A 24710-nucleotide genomic window follows, 5' to 3' on the forward strand; every position below is an offset into this window, starting at 1 on the left:
GTGTTTTTGTTTGTTTGTTTGTTTTTTGGCATTGATGATGACAAGCAATTTTGAACATGTGAGATAGATTTTCATAGTTTTGCTTCTACACTGTAGGCAACTACTGTTCTTTTACTGTTAGTAAAGGACATTAATCACTGGTGTCTTTGTAAGCCTGGTTTTGGAACCCCCCTGTTTATGTGAACCATCTTCTTACCTCAGCATGAAAGGCATGTGCAGTTCCCAACACCCAAGAAGAAATTAAACTTCAACCCATTTATTTAAGCAGAGATTTTTACTGAGAGAGAACTTTAAGTGTGAGCTCTGAATCAGCAGCTAACTAATCATACAGTGCTTTTCTCCACTTTTCTTGGCTGGATTGTTTGTTTATTCTCAGGCAATCAGTAATTCTGGAGGAATCACTCTTTTGCAGCATTGTCCTTAGTCAGAATCTAACATACCAAATTCTAAGTCCACAGTTTTCAGTAATCACCACCACTGACTGGTGCATGCTCTGTCGTCTCACACTGCAACGATGTTCCATCCAGAAACATTCTTACTACTCCAAATCAATGCAATTCTTTTACCATTAATGCAGATTAATTTACCCCATCTAGCTGCAGATTATCCTCATCTAATAAAAACATCATGTGTTCTACCTTGAATTATGAACCTTTCCAAATGTCTCAGAATTTAGTACAGTTGGACAACATATATCATTCTTATGAAGATCACATGTGCTGGGCTACAAGTTTAGGCTTACCTCCCTAAAATATTTTCACAAATGAGGATCTGAAGGGCTAAGCTTATGTCTGGAAAATACTCTAATTATTTAGGCACTGTGCCACTATTGAAGGCCTTGCCTCAAGCGTGCTGTAAAGTTAGCTGACGTATTCTTATTGCTTAGTCCTACTCCCTGTGTACTATGTTGTCTCTTAATATTTTCTCTCAGAATTTTACTGTTCAGCCTTTCCGATCCTTTAGAGTATGGCTGCATGACATGTCTGTGTTGAGCAGGGTCTTGTACAATTTTCCTTAGGTAGATCATGGGCAGATTCCTATTTGCTTTGGTCATTCACCATTTGCTTCCAGTGCTCAAAGGCAGGGGAAGGCTATACTCTGTAGTCATGATTACTTACGTGCTTCTTGTTAGCAGCACTTAGCTGCTCTTAAAAGTTACTCCGGCATGTTTAAATAAATAATTTGGTAGTCTCGTTTCGAGTCTTCTCAGTGTAACTGGGGTGTTGGTGTTCAGAAATTACTACATTTTCCTCAGCAAGATGTTCAATGTATTGACTGAACAATTAAACTGCACAGGAATATTATTCTTAGTGTTTAATCAGAATAGAAACAAAAGTTCAATAACAAATATTTTTTTTTTTGAGGAAATAACATACAAAATAACCTCAGAGAGTTTTTGTAGACATTTAGTTGGTAACCAGTAAATCTATATGTTTAGCTTTTAAAAGACCTGTAAGTTTCAAAATATGTTTTGGATTTGCAACTCCTATTAACAATCTATGGAAGTTGTACACACTCAGCATGCTTTTTGAAGTGCTACTCTCATTTGTGTAAGGTTACATATCATATGCTCCTTTCCAGGACAGGTAAGATACCTGCTTAAATATAATCTGCCAAATGCAGGAAATGAGAAAGTAAAGTACTCTCTGAAAGCATCTAGAGTGGTACATTACGTTGCATTGTTTTTTTCACAGCAAGAGCACCTGGGAAAGAAACATTGCTGGCACAAGTTCAATCAGGAGATGTGGTTACAGGAGTCTTACTTTACATATGAATCAACTAACAACAGAACTGTTGTTAATTAAAGGAACTGAAATCTTCCTAAATTGGAGTTCTTTATAGATTCCTGAACCATTTAATGATGCAGGTGCTGGCTGTGGACTTTTCAAGCATTTTTGCCAAGCAACTATCAGTCCTACTCTTTGTTGTTCTTTCACTTTTTGGAAAAAAAAAAAAAAAAGTATTTCGGGGCATCATTTCACAGTTTAAACTTTAAACCAGTGTGTGCAAATGCTGCTACTGAAAGGAGCAGTCTATTTTCCTAAGGCCTTCCCTGTTCACTCCCATGCCTTCTTTTCTGCTGACACAGATGTTTTCACAGTCAAGCATTGAACCAGCTCAGGGTTCAGATCTAAGTTACAATTAGCCAGGCAAAAGCAAGTATGTAAATAAATAAAGGTTAACTGTGACCCAGATCAAATCTCTGATCCTTTGCATCACACAACTCAATGCACAGTCCTATCAGTGCAAAGGATAGAGATGTAAGGGAATCTGACAAGCAGTAGAATTGCTTCTTTCAGCAGCAGTGCTTTATTGCCTCAGCTTACGACATTAAAGCATTAAAGTATAGCCTCTGAGGGATTTGTTTCACTTTCTGTATTGGTCTAATTATATTGCTAAAATGTTTTACTCTCATATCACAGAAAGCATCTGTGTAAGTAGGTATAAATGGGGCTGTTAACTTGCTCCTCTAAGAAGTGAGTTATAAAGCTATAGTAATGTGCATCTATTAGTCTGTTAAAACCAGAGCTGACAGAGGAAGATAGTAGGTCCTTACAATTTTATTTTATTTTTTTTTGGTCGTACAGAGGAAAGTGAAACTGTTAATGGTTCCACTAAGCAAAAGACCACATCACGAGCTTCACCCTCCATCAAACAACTATCCTACTAAACATTTTTCTCATGTGTGGGATTTTCTTGGCCTTGATGTATCTCAAGTGTCAGCAATCTCTGCTTCTGCTTGTGTTGACCCTTGCATAACCCTTTGTGTTGTGCTGACATCCGCATTTGTGTGGGCATTCTGGGAAGCAGGTGAGACAACTGATCCAGTTAAAAAGTAACCCAGTCTAGAAGACCCATCAGCTGGACCAGTTTGCTGGTTTGACTTACACTGTTCACAAAAACAGTGGAGCTGGCACAGCTCAGAGCATAGCGACTGTTTAAGACAGCACTATTGCTGAAACGTTTATCTTTAGACTACACCCCTACGTCTAGCCAGACAAAGCTGCTTCACTAGGCTATATCTCGCTTTGCGTATGTGTGATCAAAGCCTACCTGGGGTAATCTCTGCCTGGCTTTGTTAACATGAGCATCTGTGGAAAAGTTACCAGATATCTAATGACTCCAAGCAAGTTGCTGAATTCAGGGCAGCATAAACTTAGAGGAGTTAAACCTTTTAAGACCTGGATTTACCAGAGTTGAAGTGCATCTCCTACAACTTCACCACTTCATCAGGCTTGGTTTGTCTGGCCCAGCGACCATCTTGACTGCAGGGTGTACTTGTTGCTTTTTTGGCAGCTCAGCGTGTAAGGTAATTTGCTTTCCAGGCTGCCTGTTGTGCAGGACTGGTTTACTTACCAAGGGCAGAGGTTTTTTGGAGGATTTATATTGCTAAGGAATTCAACGTGTTTTTTTCTCAACATGTTCCCCAAATACTTCAGCATGTACTTAATACATTCTTTTGCTAAGGGAGGATATCTGGTCCAATTTTCTTCATCTAGGGTAATTTTGTTCCAGTAAAGTCAAAATTCACCCCAAAACTTCCCATTTGGATCTCTTTAAGATAGTAATGTCGTTCTCTGAATTTGAGGGAGGGCAGATCCCTTTCGATCTCTCTCTGTATTAGCTTATAATAGGTCATAACTAACTTCATTTTCTCCTATTAAAGTTTAACTGTTGGTGTTCTTTCAAGCTGTAAGTTTGCAATCCAGCAAAATGTGTTTGTCTTGCTTTGGCCTTTAGTCTGTTCCACTATCCTCTTTTCTCCCTACAAATCGGGTAGACAGTAGCTCATGTAGATCTTTTACTGTGTGTTCTGCAATTTCTCACGTTTCGTGCCATAAGATAATACATTTAGACAGATAATCTACAGAGGGAAAGCAAAAATTTAAATAAACCATACAGTAATGTCACTTCAGTAAATACGTTTCATACAGGGCTCTGATGATTATTCCCTGATACCTACATTGCATCTCCACAAGCCTTAGCGTGTCTCTGCTTTTGTGTAGATACCACCTACCGTTCCTCTTCCTTGATAGCATCTCTCCTGCTTTCATGTAGAAATGTTTTTGGTTAAACCAAGCAGACAAAGTAACCACAAACAATGTCTGTGAAAAATACTTATTCGTGTGAGTTGTTCTGGATTTTTTTCAGAAAGAATATCTTCTAGATTAATCTTCCACAGTGCAGCTTTCTGGAATACAGCCAATTTGGTACTTATTGCTTAGCGATAGCCTTGAAAGGTAGTGAATTTCTGGTTAAGGATTTATTATTGTTATTATTATTTTATTTTTTAATAAGGACTGGCATTTCTAGATGACTATGCTCATACTTTCTTCATTCCTTAGGATTTAGGTACTTTTACTTACTTACTTGATTTATTCAGGGTCGTGCCTAAATTGTCCCTTTTTTATCATTTTTGTAGCCTCAAGGTATTTTACAGTGAGAACTGGAACAATTCTGAGGCATGCTGGTCATGGCACTAGGAAAGGCTAGTAAAATGATAGTTCTGAAGAAGCAGTGGTGGATATGCACATGAACTCTCACAAATTCTTAACCAAGTAGAAAAAAAAGCAAGAAAATTCCAGGCCCTGATCTGCTAAAGCACTCCTGGTGGAGAAGTATCTGTATCCACAGTCATATTGGCAAAGGGATCTGTACCTGTTGATATAATCACATCCCAAAATGGCATATAACTTGGCTGCATTTTATTTAAGAGACATAGATATAAAAAGGGTTGAATTGCCTCCTACAGTTGCCCAACTTTTAATTTACCATGTCCATGTACAAGAGAGAAGGACCTCGGTATGATGTCCTAGCCACGGCTGGGCTGGCTGGAGGCCACGGCAATGAGGTATGAGGCACTAAGAGATTTGGCTAGTGATGCAGACCTGAAGGAAGGCAACTGTTCCTTGTTGTCCTTCAAGGTAAGCGTTTTTATGTTCTTTTGGAAATAAAAAGTGCCAGGAGATCTTAGTTAAGCCTTTTTCACTTGAAGACACCAGTCTTACCTTTTGATTATAATCATGCTGTGTAACTCTTCATTTCCAACTGATTCATTATCCTAAGTCATCAATTTTGTAAGGTGCAGAACTGTAACGTGCTTTCTGTTGTTGCTGATCTCAGTGGGACCATTCAGCTGAACAAAATAAAACAGGTGTGCGCTGGCAGCATAGCAACTTTGGTATAGGTTTATTTAAGTGCTGTTTTGCAGTCATATTCTCTCACAGAAAATAAATAGTCATCTTAATAGAAACGACATGTTTATTCAAAAGTATACAAATCACCTTATAATGGGTCTTCCTGTGGCTGCAGTCACATATCAGTATCTTCATATAGCTATAAGCTAGAAGACAGGTATCAGAAATCTAGGGAAAGAAGAAATTTAAGCAGTCCTTCACAAGTAAAATATGGTGGTAGTCTTGTCACTGCACCGTGGGCTGCCTGCAGCTAGGGCAGGGCGTTCAGCCAGTCATTCAGTGTAACTAGGAGACTGGCTCCCACTGTAAATTGTCTTTGTACTCCCTTTTTGCTTTACGGCAAGTTTAGTTTTGAAATGTGATGTTAGTATATATTAAAAGTCTTCTTGATTATGCAAGAGTGATAGGACCTATAATAAGGAATAGAATTTGTGGGCACAAAGAAAAGCGTGCCAAAAGAATATATCATATTTTCCTAAAGAGTCGTAGAGGTGTTAAGTTTGGAAGGGACGTCTGGAGATTGTTTAGTCCAAGTGCCCTGCTCAAAGCAGGGTGAATTAGGAGCAGGTTGCTCAGGACCATGTACAGTTGGGTTCTGAGTATCTCCAGGGATGGAGACTCCACAACCTTTCTGGGCAACATGTTCCACTGTTTGACTACCCTCACAATAAAAAAACTTTTCTTCTGTTTAAATGGAATTACCTGTATTTTGATTTGTGTCCGATACCACTTGTCCTCTCTCTGGGCACCACTGTGATAAGTCTTCTTAACACCCTCCATCAGGTATCCATGCACCTTTATAAGATCCCCCTGAGCCTTCTCTTCTCCAGAATCTCCCAGCCTCTCGTTGGATGTCTGATGCCCTGACCCCATGATCATCTTAGGAGGTGGACCCTCTCCAGCGTGTGCATGTCTCTGTTCTATTGGAGAGTCCAGAACTGGACACAAAACACCTAATGTTTCTCTTCTGTGCTGAGCAGAGGCGAAGAACCTCCTTCAGTCTGCTGGTAACACTTTTCCTAATGCAGCCCAGGATGTTGTTGATTTTCCTTGCCACAAGAGCACATTGCTGGCTCATGGGCAACTTTTAGTCCAACAGGATCCCTGTGTGCGTTTCTGCAACAGTGCCTCCCAGCCAGTTAGCCCCCAGCAAGTACTGGTGTGTGGTCCTAGGTGCGGGACCTTGGGCTTCCCTTTGTTAAACTTGGTAAGATTCCTCTCTTCCCGTTGTTCTAGCCTGTCCAGGTCTGATTGGCAGCTCCATCACTTGCTGTACCAGCCATTCCTCCACGTTTCGTATCATCTACAGACCTGCTGGGAATATTCTCAGTCTTGTCACCCAGGTTAAGTAGTATCGATCTTACTGGTGTAGCACTCATGCCTGCAGCTGATTGCAACCATTTGAGCCTGGCAGTTCAGCTGATTTTCAGTCCACTTCACCATCTATTTATCTAGCCTCTACTTCATCAGTTGATGTATCAGGATATTAGAGGAAACAATGCCAAAAAACTTACTATAGTCAACATAGGTAGGAATTAATGAATGGTTTTCTAGGTTCAAGGTTATTACAGGAATTAGACTGGGATCAGGAGTTTGGACAAGATGTCCTCCCAATGTCTCTAATAACCTGAATTATCCTGTAATTTTATTTGGAGTCTATGCTCCACAGCATATCCCTAAGTGACCACAATAAGGGGATTAATGTGCAACCAGATTTTTATTTTATTTTTTTGATGTTACAGGGTTACTCACAGTAGAAGGGATGAGGGCCAACAGCAAAGATGTGCAGAAAGACCTCCTGATATTGAGTGAATAGATAATAAAAAGTCGGATGAATGCAGTCCAGATAAATGTTAAGCAATATACATGTGAGGAAGAAAATAGTTATTTTGAATATTTGAATAGAGATGCTAAAGTGTAGATTTCTACTCCAGGTTGGAATATGAATCATAATAGATAGAGTTATTATAGATAGTTCCATGGTAACATCGGTTCTGTGCTGAATGGCAATTAAAGCAGAGAGCTGACTCTCTGCATATTTGTTCTACATCTGCATGAAGTGGATGGAAATGCCTCTACATCACAGACATCTTTGGATGTTAAGTTGAAGTATACTTCCTACCTAGATGCTTTGAGAATAGACGTGCATTACTCTGAACTGATGAGGTATTTTGTTTAACTAGTCTAACTGATTTCTTTCATTTATTTTAAAACTTTTTAAAAAAATGATTAATTGGGTTGATAAGCAGTTTGTATAAAGTAATCAATCATTAGAATAATAGCAGTACTTTCTTAGGGGAAAGTACTGCCCACTTGATAAAGAGTCCTTTAACTTGAGATTCAATTAAAAAAAAAAAAAACACCTTACAATATTAGGTCCAAATTTTCAAATCTAAATACTTAAAATGTAGTACCCCTTCCCTTTCTCTTAAGTATTTTCTCTTTTCTTCTGTAGTTTTTTCTTCCCTTTGTCTTGTTTCCTTCTCTCAGATTATTCCCTCCGTCTTCATGTTCTCCCACCTCCCAAGCTCAGACCTGTGCCTGTGTCACTAATTGTTTTAAATCAGTTCAGTCAATAATAACCTAAGACAGGGTAGTCCACGTTGTGGAGATGCTTTTCTTAAGAGGGGAGTGTTTACGAAAAGGCCTTTTCCCAATTATGTTCTAGAATGTTTTATTTCTGATGCAAATCCCAGCCTTCTAAGACCATGGAGAAAACCTTGAAATTATGAAGTAGTTGTAGGTGAAAACCAAGACATTTACCTGCATTTATCCATTTGGCAATGATCAGACCTTCCAGAGCTACCTAAATCACCACTAATAGAATCAGAGGGATATCACAGCTACTTGGGCTCCAGCTTGGTTACAGAATGGACTGGGAAAATCCTGGGGCACTGTACTTCTCATTGAGAGAACCTGGGTGTGTCCAGGAAATGGCCTTGAGTTGTAGGTGAAATGAAAGGCAAGACTAGTTCTGCTCAAAAGGGAAGCCCAAGCTGCATGAAGTAGATTTGGCATTGCCAAGAGAGGAAGTTAGTATCTGTCAGTCTGTGGTTCATAGACTTGCCAGGTAAAGGAGAAGGCCAGCAAATGACCATGAGAGCAACTTTAGAAGAGGCAAAATATTAAATTCTCTCTTGAGATCCTTTCAGGTCTCAGCATCACCATTATCATTTTTTTTTTTTTGACTTTCTCAAACAACTGGATAAATCCTGCTGAAAAACATGATGACTCCTTTATGCACATCTGCACTCAGTCAGTGCATCCCACCAGTGCTATGAACACTGAGAACCCTAAGCATTGCCTCATTCTTAAAGGGGGGAACCAAGCCTGATAAAGAACCTCCTGTTGTTGTTTCAATAAGGCAGAAGAATTCTATTTCCTTTGTCACAGTGGAAAAGCTTGGTTGAGGAAAGGATAATGGCATTCTTCCCCAGTATACACTGGATACCCTTTCATTGCCCAGCTCTGAAATGTGCTTTTAGTCATGTGTGGAGAGTATTTCCCAGCTATTTGTCTTAGCATTGAACTATTATTTATTTGGAAGGTGTAGAGGCATAATCTGCCTCTTGGCAGATATGAGATAATTTGTCTTTGGAGACCCTAAATCTGTTGTGGAGTTCGGATTTGTTCTGGCAATACACAAAGACAATGAGGTGTTAGTTTATTGGAAGAGTACATGGTGTATGCAGTTATATTCGTGGCAGCAGCTTTTTTTTATGTATAGCTCCAATGCATATGAGAGCCTAGAGACCCTCAGTGTAAGTGATGAAAGCAATTAGTAAAACATCTCAGTGATCCAAATTATCATGTTTATTACATCACTGAAAGCAAATTTGTAAAGTTCCTGCAATTAAAAATCAAAATTCATTATTGACTGAATGCCCGGTGATGATGCATTTGAACAACATGTTAAATTTGGAAAGTAGGGATTTCTTTTTCAAAGTAAAATGCAGTCCTAAAGAGGCACAAAATGGAAATAGATAAAGCTTGCTTCCAATTCCTAGCAAACAGATGTCCAAATCATGACAGTCACTGGCTATCATGCCTGTAGATAGGTGCAGTAGAGACACAAAAGGATGAATATCCATGAAGAATGAATTGATTTCTACTGCTCTTACATTTGGGGAAAGCTTGGGACTAAAGAAACATCAACAACTGACCAAAAAATCTGATTCCAGATAGAGAAGGCTAGATGCTGAAACACAGAAAACAGGATGAAAATGAGAAGGATATAGTGGTGTTATTTCACGTATATGCTTATTTCCTGTTACTTGGTGAAACATTTGTGCTAATTTTCTTGTCCTTTTCTGCTTCATAAAGAAAAGTATCGTTAATCTGAATTAGGATAAAAGTTAAAACATTTCAAAGTACGATTGGCTTGTAAAGTATTTGTTAGGATTATGCTTTGAGCAGTGAATTCACAGTATGCTAGTGGAGCTTTACATCTCTATAACAAAACAGTAAAACTGCTGTAAAAGAGAGCAGGAAATAACATAAAATTCCACAGGCTTCAGACAAAAATCTTGACTAATTTCTCCTCTAGGATTTAAAAATAATGTGTACACTAAATTTTTAGAAGACATTAGGATGTAATATATGCTAATCCATTTTCTCTACTTCTCTGGAGATACTCAGCCAGTTTTACTACAGGCTTCAGCTTGTGGTAGACTTGCCCGCTTTGAAAAACCCTCTTGTACAAAAGAGACCTTTGCATGCATATACACATGTGACTGCATGAATCCCACTGCTAACAGCTGATTCCACACACCCTGCTTCTGGGAGAATAAGAGGCTAGGAACAATAGCTGTGTCTTTGCATCGGTAACTTCAAAAGTGTTTGTTAAAATTATAGAAATGTCATTGGACAATTTTAGGAGACGAGACTGTAATGTAGCCTTTGCTTTCAGCTGTGCGAATTATTCTGATTGTAAATGTTTCTGTAAGCAGTTGGCTAAAATCAAATGATGTTTCCAGTAGTTGCTGAATCTGGAGCAAATGTTTGCTAAATGTCTTCGAAGATGAATTAGCCAGGAGTTTTCTACCTCCTTACAAGGCACCTTACAGCTCCTCCTGGTGGGGAAGCTTTGCAAAATGAAGACAAGTTTTTGAGAAAGTATCCTTTGTACTGGAGCAGTACAGATAATCAAGCACAATAAAAAAAAAAAAAAAAAAGTCAAATTATTCATATTCATTTGACAAATCTCCAAAGTGAGAGGAATTCTAACTTTCTAATATTCTCACTCCAAAGTGAGAGGTTCCTAGGGAGGAATACGTGTTGTATATGCTTTCTTTCCTGCAGAATAGCTTTCAGATTGCAAGCTGCAAAGAATAGAAACATGGTCTTAGAGAAAATGCAGGGCTGAATGCAACCCCAGTGAGTAAATGAAGAAAGATCAGAACCATTAGCAACTGGTTACATTTAAAACATAAATTCTAATGATGTTTTCTGAAAATATGTCTCTGTAGTCAAGGCTTATGTGTCTTTGGTAACCTGGGACATAGCAGCATTGATGTATGTTTTTAACATTACATTCCCCCTTCCTGGCAAACATGAATTGTTATGCTTAAACTGTACTTTATTAGAAATTAAAAAGAGATTCTTAACGCAATCTAGGAAATATAACACATAGGTAGTGTTTTATAAATAAGCACATTATCTTTTTTTCTGGAAGAAAAGGCTGCTAGATGTAATGTAAGTTCCTTGTAGGGAATTAAATGTAAAGTTGAGGCAACTTATTAATCCTCCTCCCACCTATCCACATCAAAATGATCTTCAGTGACCTATCTTAACTGGTCTTTTGAACAGTATATGTTTATAGTTGATACAGCTCTATGTTCTAGGTCTTACAGTGCAAGGCAGTCAGGTATTTGCAGCTGATACAGTAGGCCAATACTGCAGAATCTGAAAAATCCTGCTTTATTTTTGCATAGAGCCCAAGCTGCTGTAGGTGGGTTTTGCACAGCAGGAGGTGTCTGGAATGAAATAGCAGCTTTTTGGAGCAGAAGAATTGCTAATGGCTTTCACTAATATCAGTTGCTGCATTTTCAGGGTCATACAGCTGATGTGAATTTCTCCAAATTCTGAAACAAAGCTGGGAAAAATCCAGACTTGCTCAAGTCCTGAAGAGGCCTGCAGATAACTTCATCTGCTTGCAAAAACTGTGGTGTTTTCATTTTTCATTTGCACTGCTGATCCAAGTAGTAAACAAGAATCGTGCAAAAGCCGGTCAATGTTTTGCACATATCCATTCCAAGGACACATACTATCTTATTAAAACTTTGGATTGGTTTTCTCCCTACCACCTCCTTTTCTGGTAAGTTGTGCAGGACTTCATTGCTTTATTCCCCCCAGTGGAGTAAAGGGATATTTGCATCTTCAGGAACAACCCATCTATCTGTACATATTGAGAGTAAAATAACAGGAGGGCACCTTTACTCCACAGATAATTTAAGGAGCTAGGTTTCCTCACAATGATCGTTGACTAGCTTGAAACAGAGGAACTGGTACTATTATAGATATCTTTGTTACGCTTATGCTTGTAATATCTGTCTTTTGGTCAAGCATTTGATAAAATGCAGTTTATTGATGAAGCTATGCAAAAAAGTATTTGTCTATCATATTGCGATCTACAGCTGTGTTCTTAAAAAAACACTTTTGCAAGCCTCTGTTGTACCAGTCAGCACGTTACTGCTATGCCCCAATACATATGGATTACCACATCAGTTCTAGCTTTTTGCACCATTTTGCTTTGCCAAAGACAGGCACTTAACACAAACTCTGCAAATTACTATTAGCTCTGTTTGTTCTTTGGTCAGCAGTTTTGTGATACCTAGCTCTTTCATACAAATAGATCTTTTAAAAAGCCCCCAAAGTCTGAGAAGCATCATTTGCCATCTGGATTATGGGATTACTTTCAAAAGGACTTTGAAAAATGACCTGAGCAGAAATCCTCTATTTCAGTATGCATGTAGGCAACCAGATGGCTAGCTGACAAAGGTATTGTATGTACATAGTAGACAAAAAGGTATCACGGATAGTTCAGTTTATGTGGCCCTCTCTGTCACATAATTACAGCTGTGGCATCCAGTTGCCTTTAGTATATGCCTCTACTTATGTGGATGTTTTGGACATTATACTGAGGAAAAACATCCAAAACACTATTAGGTTTCCATTACTACTCATCTCTACTTCTCTACATATCACTTAAGTCATGGGTGAGCAAAGAATACTTGAATAAATGTATGACTTGTGATAATGAGTAACTCTGAAAGATGGTATTCAACTTTTCTAGGTAGATGTCATTATATGTACATCTGGTAGGTTAAGTGCCCATTTCCAGTGGACAATAGCAGTGATGTAATTAATTTGTGATTCCTTAAAGCATTTGCTTCTCATCTGACAAAAGATACAGTCTATCTCTGTATCATTGTTTCACGTGGAATATTTCTGTCACTTCCTAGAAACTTCTTCCTAGCTAGAGTTAAAGCTGCCTTGCCCTTTTGATACAATAATATTCAAATGCTTTTTCAGTAAGAACAGGGGTGTAGTATTTTACTGAATCTGTTATACTTCATTCCGGCTTAGGTGTTCAGGCAAAATGTGGATTTACAATATGACTGTAGCTCAGAAGCTCTCAGGACAGCTTTCTGTGAATAAATGCTTTGGAGTAACACTAGGTGGACATCTGGATCTTCTGAAGCTATGTGAATTTTATATTACTTGTTCTCATTTAGAATGTCATGCACTAGATCCCCCCTTGTACTGCCATACCTGTGGCACTTATCCTTCAAAATGTATTCAGTATTACTGTAAACAGCATAAATTGTTTGCTCATAACATGGAAATGAGTGCAGTACCAGTAGGTGCAGGAGCAACACTGAGTTTGCAGCACTCAGCGTTGATTTCAGTGACCATCCCAGAAGAGCTGCTCACATGGAAAGGCTACTCCTAATACCCTAAGACTCATGAGACTGTACAAACAGACTTGGCACCAGTGAATTCATTGGACTTCTATCGCTCTGAAGGACTAGATGTTGGCTAGGAAAAGGCAGCACAGTCAAGTCTTCTGTCAAATGGGATGTCCTGTTATGGACAATACTGATGGGGTCAAGTAGAAGACTATCACTGCATTAATTTCTTTCCCCTTGTGAGTCCTCAGCTGAAATACGTGGAGTACTACACGATGGTAGAGGTGTGAGGGATTCTAACATTAGTGTAAGAGAAATAAGAGAAGTCAGTCATGTAAGATGAGGCACAAGAATCCTTCATTGTTTGCAGGATCACTTAAAAATGAGCTCAAATTTTCTAGCTGTTTCTGTAAGTTTTTCACAAGTGGTAAATAAATGGAAGTCATGTCTTAAAGTGGTTATTATGAATGTCTCAGATAAACTAGCAGACTTGAGAACAAATTATTGAATGATAAAAGCGAAACAAACTCTGACAGAGTTTGAGGCAGGCCTCAGAAGCACATGCAGGCTGGAAGAGCTTTGCAGTTGTTCTTCAGACATAATGCTGGTTCCTTAGTTCTTTGGTTGTTGTGGTGAATTTGCTTCAGGAGTGTATTACAGACATAGTTGGGTTTTAATTCAGTTTACAGGCCTAAATTGCAGAAATTTTAACAGACACATGTATCATAAACCCAGGATTTGGAGCATGAGGTATTCTCTCAAGAAAAATACACACAAAATATGAAATATTATATGTCAAGTTTCAGCAGAAGTTGATTTTTCTTTGTTTGGCAGTTGCTCAAAATTGTGGAATTCATTCATATAGCTGAAAGAAGAGACTAATTTGTTCAAGTCATTCTCAGGATAGAGTCACTGCTGGGTCAAAAAGGTGTTCCACCCAAAGCACCACCACAGTAAAATACTCCTGGCATCTAGACACAAAATAAGAATATGAAGTTGTTTGTCAGTACTCCTGAAATCCTCTGATACCTTGATTATGCTTGTGAAGAAACAACATAGCTGTAGACTGTGTTCTTAAACACTATGGCTGTTGGGAGGAGAGTTACTGTCAATACTCAATTGTCTGAAAAATATGGATCGACTGTCTGGTAGTTGGACCACTTCTGTGTTGACCTGAGGAGTGTCATCTCCAGAGGCAAGAGGTATACGTTTTGTTGCCTCACCCCAAGAAGTAGTGTCATTTTAGTTAGCACTTGCTAAGCTTTGGAAGGAATTCAGTTTATCAAGTAGTTATAGAAGGAACAATGTGTGTACCTATGAAAAGGAAGACAGGAAGAGGAAACAAAGCCTTTAGAGAGACAGGCTGTGCTTAATTTCTTCACCATCCTTCAAGCATGCACCTATGCTTGGTGGGTGTTTTGTCTTTTTGTTTTTTTGGAAGGTGAAGTTTTTTCTACATGACTCTGTGTCACTGAAGGCATGACAAAACATCTGGTATTCCAAAGCTTTCAAAAATAAAATGTAACCTTTCTCTGGGCCCAAGTGCCCATAAAGAAAAATTATGTAGAACTATGCTAATTCTTCAGTGATAAGAACCCTCATCCTCTCTCATAAAGAACAATATCATGGTCTTTCGAATTTGTCTTTCTATTGTTTTTTGGAAAAAGAAAAAAGACTTCCTATAACAAAGATAGTTTTGCTCCCTCTGGTAATAGTGCCCATAACTTGGTCATCTCTTTGTGCTTCTGTCTCTCTTTAAAAAGTTTTGTTTATTTTTTTTTTTTTTTCTGTAGATTACATATTGGGTATTATTTGTCCTAGACAAATCTGAAGAAGATTATTTATAACAATAATATACTCACTGTAGCTTTAACCATTATCTTTGGGAAGATGTCTATGGAACAGTTCCTGGAGTTTGGCTGAGTTGGGTGAAAATGGTCTAAATTGTCACCTAAAATATATAAAATTAGAAAAAAAATGGATGAGCATTTGTTTCTTGGTATTATGGTAAAGCTTGGGAACTTCATTCCCTATTGTGCTGGGTGATATCCAGCAACAACACCCCCCCCAAAAAACCAACCAACCAACCAAACAAACAAACAAAAACAATGAACAAAAGACTTTCCTGCCACAAAGCTTGCAATTTAAGAGACAACAGGGTGGAGAAAGACAGCGAAGCATAAAGAAATAAACAGCTGCCTCTGAATTCATAGGAGACTGGTACTGTTGTCATTGCTGGGTTTTTAAAAGAAAGTAGATAAGAGTACAGCTTCAAAATCCCCCAGTGCCCTATCATATAAAGAATAAGTGTATTTATGTGACATATCAGGATTGATAAGTGTATCTTGTAAAAGCTGATAAATTCTCCTTAATAATGAAATACATACATGCACACAGTATAGCCTCTGCCATTTCTTACATTTTTAAGAAGGAAAATAAAATAAACATATTTTCTGCTGCACAACGAACCTTCCTCTGTAAGCATTTCAAGTCCTGAGACTCTAACCTCACAGGGGTGATCCCTACTGTGTGTGTTGTAGGACTGAGTACGTCCTCCCATAGAACGTTATGGTCTGAGATGATGTGGTTTGTTGATGAGAGAGATGGCAGCCTTGTCTGTATTGACCACAAAACAGTGATGCTCAAGGTCCCAAGAGGAGTGAGGTAGGCAATGAATAGGGAACAGACCCTGGGCTTCAGAAGAGACGAATGACTTATTCAGGGAAATGGTGGCTGGGATCCTGTGGGAGGCAGCTCTGTAAGGCAGAGGAGCTCAAGAGAGATGACTCATTTAGAATATATCGTCGAATAATATGAGTAAAGAGTTGTCCATTCCAGTACTCAGGAAAATAAGTACACATACCACAAGACTGGCTTAACCAAATAGGGAACTTGGACTGAGCTCCGATGGAAAAAGAAGAGGTGTAAGTGGCAGAAGCAGGAACAGAGTGTAGAGAAGGATTATTGAAGTTGCCCAGAATGGGGGGTGACATGAGGACAGCAAAAGTTCATCTGGAGTTGAAACTGGCAATAAATATCAAAGTATCTGTTCCCCCTGCCTTGGTAGTAAAAGAACAAATGAGAAAAATGTAGGCCCACAGCTAAATGAGCTGGATGGACTAGTGACAGCAGATATAAATAAGATGGAGATACTCAGCACTTTCTTTGCCTCTGTCTTTATCAACATTTCTCAAGCCTTTGTGCCTAGACACAGGTTCAAATAGGAGGCAACTACTGGTAGTGGAAGAGGACCAAGTTAGAGTTCTCTTGAGAAATCTAAACCCATATACGTTTGTGGAACCAGATAGGTCAGCTTCAGCTATGTCTCTAGGAAATTCATGGCACAAGTCCTCTTGGAAGCCAGTTTTCAGCCCATGAAGCAGAAGAAGGTCACTGAGAACAGACAGCATGGATTTGCCAAGGGTAATATGCTGGATCAACCAGATTCATTTTGTAATGAAATGACTATATCTGTGGATGGGGGATGAGGAAGGAGGAATGGATGTTGTCTACTTTGACTTCAGCAGGGTGACACGGTCTCACATTGCATTCTTCTGCCCAGGTTGTGGTGTTACAGTCTAGCTGGGAGAAAAACTGTCATTTCTAATAGTTTAAATTCATTCCTTCAATTGATTTTGGACATTTTTAGTAGTGCAGCTTCTACAAATGGTCTTTAGGCTGCCCCATATTCCAGCTGTTCCTATCACCACAGTTATCATGCAGAATTTTTTTTCTGTAAATGTCCCTTTTCAGGTGTAATGATATGAAATAACTTGCTCTGTCCTGTCTAACAACTTATAATCTATCCCTCCTCACCCCCTGCCCCACTTAGGGTAGATACTTTCTCTCCAAGTTTTTCGTCTTTGTTTGTTCGTTGTTTGTATTTCCCTGTTGCCTTTTTTTCTGAGTTATGTGTCATTATATTTTCTGGCTCTGCAGTGTTGATTCATGCAACACTTTTATCATATTTCTAATGCTCTCTTCTGTGAAATGCCTTCTCGTTTCAGAATCACTTTTCTTGTTGAGTTGCCAATTGCAGTGTTTATTTATCAATTCTGGACAAATAAATAATATAATTTTACCAGTCCTTAGAGTTTAAAAGAATAGTTGTATTGCTTAAACAGCAATTAGGCTTAACTTCTGAGATTACTCCTACACATGTTTTTCCATTGTTGCGATGCTACTGATATAGACACCTTGATTTTGATGTTTTGCATCATCTATATGGGCAGAAACATCTATTAAAAGAATCTGAGAGTGGTTAAATAAATGGAAAAAAGTTGCAGACTGGAAGAACAGTGTTGGATTTCTACCTCTTGCTATTGAAAATAACACTATGACCAAATGCAATGCTCTCTTAAAATACTTTTGCAGAACAGGAACCAAATAGCGATTAGTTTTTCCTTTCTTCTCTGAGATGAGAAGAACATCTGCAGTTTCTGGAAGTACTCTCTGCAAAAATGTATCAACAAAATGTCTTGGACCACGTAAGTCATATCACAAGCAGATGATTTCATGGCCAAGTCAACTTGGAGGGGAACTCCATGGACTTGGGTTTTAAATGGACTGGCCACTGGGTTTCTCATTGATTTTTAACACAGTACGGCAAATGCCTGTATGAGTGCTTTAACTTAGAATTGTTTTCACTGGTGAGAATCATTGCATATTCAAGATTTGGCACAAGCATGTTTTTTTTTTTTTTTTTTGCCTTTTTCTACTTAATAAACATATCTGAAAACTCACTTCTCTTTGCAGTTTTCCTTGATGTTAATTTACACAGTGTTAAGGAAGAAAATATTCATGAATATCCTATTGGTTATACATTAAGATTGACTTCTATGTTTTTACTATACCAGAGACACTTACAATAATTTATACATTATAGAACAGGATTGTTTTTTGAAGAAAACAGTTTGCTTTTGACAGTCCTTCACTGTAAAGAAAACACAAAGTTCATAGAATTTACAAATGCCTCTTTAAACGGCTTCAGCTTTAAAGGGCTTTCACATTTCATTTTCAATCTGATCTGTATCAGTACCCACATTCACAAATGTCAGCATGAATTTGTCTCCTAAATTAATTTAATTATCTAAATATCAAAAGTAATTTCACACCTGCAACTCTTATCTAATTTGCAAGACAACATAACTATCCTGGCCATGGTTTTCCAAACAATCGATGGCTCTTTTGTCCAGCTAAAAATATTGTTTTCTGAAGTCTTTCTTAGTCTTCCTTCTCTTGTCTTAGCAGACTTGGAGGCCATGCAATAATGTTGCTTTTAACACCTGAAAAATGTGTTTAAAAATACCTGTATCACAGCATACAATGGAAAGAATACTTTACTATCTCATATAATATGAGTACCTTATTTGAAAAAAAATGGTTGGCAGACAGAATCAAAATTGTACTAATTTTTTGCTGCGTCCTGAAAGACCAAGTGCAGAGATGTATCACATCACTGTCATGCTGTATCATTTTAATTGAAGTGCTCAACAATGATGTGGTACTGTTATGACTGCACTATAAAAGGCTTTTCTGGTACCTTCCTATTTTTAAGTTTCACTGTCATTTGAAGAAAAGTCAAGATTTTTTTTTGAACAACCTTTTTTAATAAAGCAAAATTGAAAAGAAGATCTTGACTATTTTTGGTTTGTCTTTAGATTTTCGGGAGGAGGAAGGGAAGTATAAAAAAGGAATTTAATTAGATAAAATGTTGTTTCAATAAGAATGAAAGAAGCATCTTGCTTTATCTGCCTTTATTATCAATGTGCAAGCACTGAGTTTTAAAGGAGGGGAAGGCACATACCTCTTCCTAGTCTTGTTCCAAGAAAAAGTACATATAAACTGGCAATCAATAGAATAAGCTTGAGGTTAGCAGGAATGCCTTAGCAGGGCACTTGGACACATTAACTGATAATGTTCCATCTAGATGTTTCTCTGCTAGAGAGGAGAGATTTCTGTCTTTTTCCTATCACAAAAAACAGTGCTCCCCTCTCCTCATCTCCTTTCCTCTCTCCCTTCTGCATGCCCCAGACCTTCGCTGCTGCTTTAGCTGAAGCAATAAGAACTTGTCCTTCCTCTTTCAATCTATCTCAACCATTGTGCAAAGGAGTAGCAACAGAAACCAGATACCTCTGAACTCATTGTGAGTGGCTCAACTTTTTGTTTAAATACAATGTGCAGAGCTTTCAGTAAAGTCTTATTCTATGTAGAAAGACCCTTGTAAGTGGAATAAGAACTCATTTTTCCTGAAAAATGTTACTAAAGTTATGAGTTATAAAAAAGTTATGAGAGTTGAGAAGAATGCAAAAAGCCTTTATACAAATCTGAGATGAGGCTGAAATACAAATACAAAATCTATTCAAATCTAAAATGAGGCTGGATATGTGAATCATTAAGATCTGTACCAATAGAAGATGCTAAGAAGGGTGTGGGACTAGCGCTGCAAGTAGGCCAATGTAGAGACAGTCCTGTTTTCCCCTGAATTCTCATAAATTTTCCTTGAAACAACTACTGTTGTCAGCTGGCGTGATGATACAAATTCTGTTTCAGAATTCTTCCATATCTGTCTCAGAGCAATGTCCATATATTGCCTATATCACAGGCAGCAATGCAGCAATCTCCAGACTAGTACTGAGCCTCTCTGTCCGTGGGCTGCGGCTCAGTGTACTGCTCAGACAATGAGACCTGAAAACAAGAGTAGCTGCTCTGGCAGAGGTTTTGCACCAAGGCTTTTTGGTGGTCTTTCGCACATATTCTCAGGCACTAAAGCTGAAAAGTGTCCTTTCTTATTTTATCTACTCACCACAATTTTTTAGCACTCGCTCTAAATTTCCTACCAAGTTGGTGAGGTTGTTCCCATGGCACTAGTAACTGCCACTCCCAGAAACGAGGAAGTCTCTTAAACACACCAACACAAGCTGATGCCGTTCATAAAAAGTGGGATTCGGCCACTCCTACTGCAGGTACAACTGGATGATGGAGCAGTGTCTGACAGGCACAAAGGAAGTGGTAAGGGATCCAGACCGGTCCTCATCGTGGTGGGGAGGTATAAGACTGGACTCAGATGTTTTGTAGGTTTGTTTTGTTTTGTTTTGTTTTGTTTTTTAATCAGGGTGCGATTTGATGCTATATGTATGCTTCTGAAGACGAAACTTAGAGCTGTTTTATGATAGTTTCTGATTATTTTTCATCTGAAGAGTGCTAAAAGATGAGTTCTTAAGACTGCTGTTCAGAGGAGTTCTTTCTCCTAATTGAGGTGCCATAATCTGAAATGAAATCCAGTGTAATATACCTACTCCCAAAGACAGATTTCCTTCAAAGGCAGAGTGAGGCTGCATAAATCTTCACCGAGCCTGCTGTAGAGTTGCTTGGATTTTACACTGGTGGGGAGATCTTGTTCCCAAAGAGCTGCTCCTTCAGCGCGCTCTGCTGGAGTCTGTGGGGGTGATTCTTCCAGATGCTGGCCTACCGGCTGCTAGCAACGCAGCATTATGAAGGCTGAAGGGGCTCTGAATTATAACAGAGCTCACAGACGTTTCCCTGTTTCCCTTTTGTGACTGGCCATCGTTCTCTGCTGTCACTGCCCAGATCCCCAGTGGCCTGGCCTTTAATAGACCTGTCCTCTTCACAGGCCTACTGGTTCCTAGAGTCCCTTGTTGTAGCCCACAGCACGTCCATGAGAGGGTGGGAGGCAGAAATCAGGAGTCAGTTTGGTGTGTAGTAACTCAGTCTTTAAAAACTGGCACTAAATGCCCACAGAGAGATTCAAGAGATGCAAAAGATGCAAGCAGTCAGCTTCCTGCCTGGTTTTCTAAGGTCTGAAGCTCCTGCTGAGGGAATTCCCATGAGTTTCAAGACTGGAATGTTTCCAGGGAAGTAAACTCCTTGCATTCACATCAGCTTCCTCCTGTGATAGCTTTGGCCTGGTAGATTGCTCTCTCCTCCTCTCACACATGCCAAAGATCATCTGATTTTTCCTGCATTACATCAAGGCTGGCTGGGAGACACGTGAAATGTGACGCCTGTTACAGCGCTCCTAGCTGAACTGTCCTTGGCAGCTGCTCTGAGTGCTGCGTAATTTCTGTGTACCTCAGAGGAAAAAGAGTAAAAGAGAGAAAAAGAAAAAGAGAGACTGTTATTCTGCGAGGATTTCTAGGAAGAAAACTGTAAAATGGATCAACACAACTTTTGTTTTAAATACAAGTTGTGAAGATGTTGATACTGGACTCAGAAGGCATGATTGCAGTCTCGCCTATTCATTTTACACTGTCTCCAGTTGAATTACGCATCACTGGTGCTAGTACAAGCATAGTCAGGGCCAAGATCTTCTGAGCCAGCAGACTTTATTATAAATGATCCCATAGTTTCAATCTGATGACTTTGTTGTTTAGCTTTCCACGAGTATTAATATTTTAGATAAATTTAAGGCCCAGTTCTTTGACTTGCACTTAACTCCAGAAGAATTACATGAATGCAGCTAAACAGAACTTGGCTTGTACTTAGTTCAGCTATTGAAATCTGTAATAAATGTATTTTATATTAATAGCTCTGTTAAGAAATAATAGACCAATTTGGGCTCTTTCATCCTTCTTGAGCAAGCAAGAAACAGAATATTGCAATTGCTAAGCTACCTTACCTTCAGTCAATTGCTAATCTGATGCACACAGTGTGTTATAGGGCAGAAACAAAGTGAGCAAGCAAAACTTGCAGTGCTCCAGCACCATCAAACAGCCCAACACAAATTAATAGACTACAAATCCTCTAATGTTCAGGTCTCTTACACTGGACAGAAGGTGAAGAGGGATATGCCAAGGGATATGCTCAACACTATCTTTCTGCAGCAATCACTCATACTATTCTCTGCCTTCTATTCAGTCATGGCAGAGACTAACAGGAGGTATGAAGTTTTGGTTTTTTTTAGAAATGCTTTATATTTCCCTTGGAAAGATTATTGGAAATAATCTTGGAAATAAAGATTATTTCCAAATAATTTATTTTCTAGTTTTTCAAGAAAAAACTTCATCAGAGATGTTCCCAACACTTACATTAACTTTTGATAGGATCTCTCAGAATACTATTCAGAATACTATTTACACATTAATAAAAAAGGGGGCAGAGAGATGACAATAAATAATTCATATTTATATATACAATATACATTGTTAATGAAGTAAGAAAAACAAAAGGAGAGTGACAATTTTAATCTAGCTTATGCATGAATTACTTCTGCAACAGAAGCACTTCAGAACAGTGTATGAAATCAATGTGAATTAGACACTTGACTATTATTAATATTAATAATATTAAAAATTTGAGCGGTCTTAGATATTCTTGATGATCCCACCTACCTGTTACAACTGCTTCAAAGTAAAGAATACAATCCTAGAATTCTAAGCTTATATCCAAGGAAGCCATTTGCTGGAAACCAGAAAAGATTCCTAATCTGTGACTAAGTACTTTAACATACTCTCCGTGGTAATTCCTCAAAATCCTGGTCACTTCTGAGTCTTAATGCTGATTCTCAAAAAAATGAAGAACTAGATTTTCTCCCTGCTCTGAAGGGTCTAGGCAGATGAGTAGAAAATAAAGTGAGGTCAATATAAAGTAAGTTCATTTTGTACACTGGATGTGGCTTGCTCTATTTGTTTATGCAGCTATTTTACATGCTTTCTAATGGCATCAGTCAATAGCATCACACTGTATGTCCATTTCCAGCCCGGATGCTCTATGGCCAACACCATTTCCTCTTGCTAGGAGCGTGTTGGTAACAGGCAATAGTTGGTTGTGTCCTGTTTGTTAGTGCAGATGTTGAGCAGTATCAGTACCAAGATCAACACTTTATAACACAACATCATTAGCAACTGGCTGCCCTTTGGATTTTGAGCTCTTTAATGCTGGCAGTCCACCTAGTATTCCACCCACAGAAGCCATACCTTCCCAGGTAGCTGAAAAGATGCTTTGGGAAACCGCAACAAAAGACTTACTAAAGTCAAGGTAAATGACATCCACTTTCATCCCCTTGTTTACTGAACCAGTCATCTCATCACCTTCATCTCCTTCACGTGTCCAGAAATGACGTTCAGGAAGATTTGCTTCATGATCTTCCCAGGAAACTGACTGGCCTGTGTCTTCCCAGATCCTTCTTCATTAAATGGAAGTGATGTTTGCCAAAATAGTCTCCTGCCATGCCTGCTTGATTTAACTGCACATCAGAAATGTCTGTTGCCTCTGTTTTGAGTTTGCCACAGGAGATCAACCCTTCTCCTGTTCTCTTTCTTGTTAGAAGACATAGGAGGTAGGGTAGTATTTTGACATTAAATGAGGTCACTACGAGGAATCCCGTAGTCTTATTAAAATCGATGAGACTGCTCACATGCTTAAAATTGGGCAGAGTATAAATGTGTGTTCAGCTGAGATCTTAGTAATGGAGCATTCTTCTTCAATTTCTAAATGGCGGCAAAACAGGTATTAACTAAAATTCAAATGTCTAATTTTGTTTCTCATTTTCAGAAGTCAGCAAGAAAATCAGGAAACCAAACCAGAACATTTGCCAAATTTTGAGGAAAATTGATCTTTGGTTGCAGCCTTTGTTCCTTATGTCTGTCACTAGTCAAGAGATGGATTGGTAATACTTCATTTCTAAAAGATATAGCAGTGAGAAAATTAATTTTAAAGTTGTTTCAGACAATCCACTAGGCTTTTCCTAACTGGATTATTTGTACCAGTGGGCATCAGGCCTTCTGCAAATCATACAGCCAATATTTCACCCCAAGTAATTTCAGTGGGAATAGTGCAAGTTTTTATCCCATCTAATTCCAGATTTAATACATTCTTCTTCTAATTGCTGATAGTACTTCCTGAAGTTGCAAAATGTTTCAAGAGCACATATTTATAGCTGCATGAAGCTCCTGAATAAAAAGATCAGCAATACTCCTCAGCAAATAAGAGTAACTTATTTCATTTTATAAAATCCCATTCTTTCAAGGCTTCAGAGAATAAAAAAAAATGCAAATGAAGGAGCCCCTAGCTGGTAAGGGAAACGTATATACATCAAGGATGAACATGGTATATTTTATATGCAGTCAATTTAAAGTATATGCAGCAGTTGTTGGTCTTCTTCCCAAGTGCTGTCTAATGAGTGTGGAATTAAAATGCAACCATGATTTTATTTTTATTTTTTTTTGGGGGGGGGGGGCTGTTGGTTCACTGCCTTACTTTTTCATTCATCTTCCCATATTGATCACAGATTTCACACTTGGATACCTTTTATCTTGAAAGAAAACATTCCCTGCACCTTATGTAAGGCATCACTGTTTTGGAGCTTTGCCATTTGTGGAATTGTTTCCATCTTCCCTGGATTTGGTCAAACATGTTTGGTGATGAGTATACGGTTTAAGTACTTATCCCATTCATTTCAGCTTAGTAGCTCTGTCTCCACTTTTTTTCTCCTCTTTGGCAGACGTTTCCATTGCAGAGTCCTGTGTTGGGATAGTGACTGTGTACTAGACATGAGAACTGTATCACCTTCTGATGCTGATGTGAGAAGTGATGTTTTGGAACTTGTCTACAAAATGACATAGCTTAAATGTATATTTTTCAA

At 38.5% G+C, this 24710-nt stretch overlaps 1 long non-coding RNA gene across 2 annotated transcripts in view; it reads right to left on the bottom strand.

Moving 5' to 3' along the window:
• LOC310895207 overlaps positions 1–24710 on the bottom strand; it is a 25739-nt gene continuing 1029 nt past the window's right edge. Inside the window, exon 2 of one of the 2 annotated variants that reach the window (XR_014580535.1) lies at positions 1–21199. This is a non-coding gene — a long non-coding RNA (uncharacterized lncRNA). The remainder of the gene's footprint in view (positions 21200–24710) is intronic. The other variant, XR_014580536.1, reaches the window with a different exon arrangement.

The sequence above is a fragment of the Anser anser genome (assembly GCF_964211835.1).
Source record: "Anser anser genome assembly, chromosome: 2".
Taxonomy (NCBI): domain Eukaryota; kingdom Metazoa; phylum Chordata; class Aves; order Anseriformes; family Anatidae; genus Anser; species Anser anser.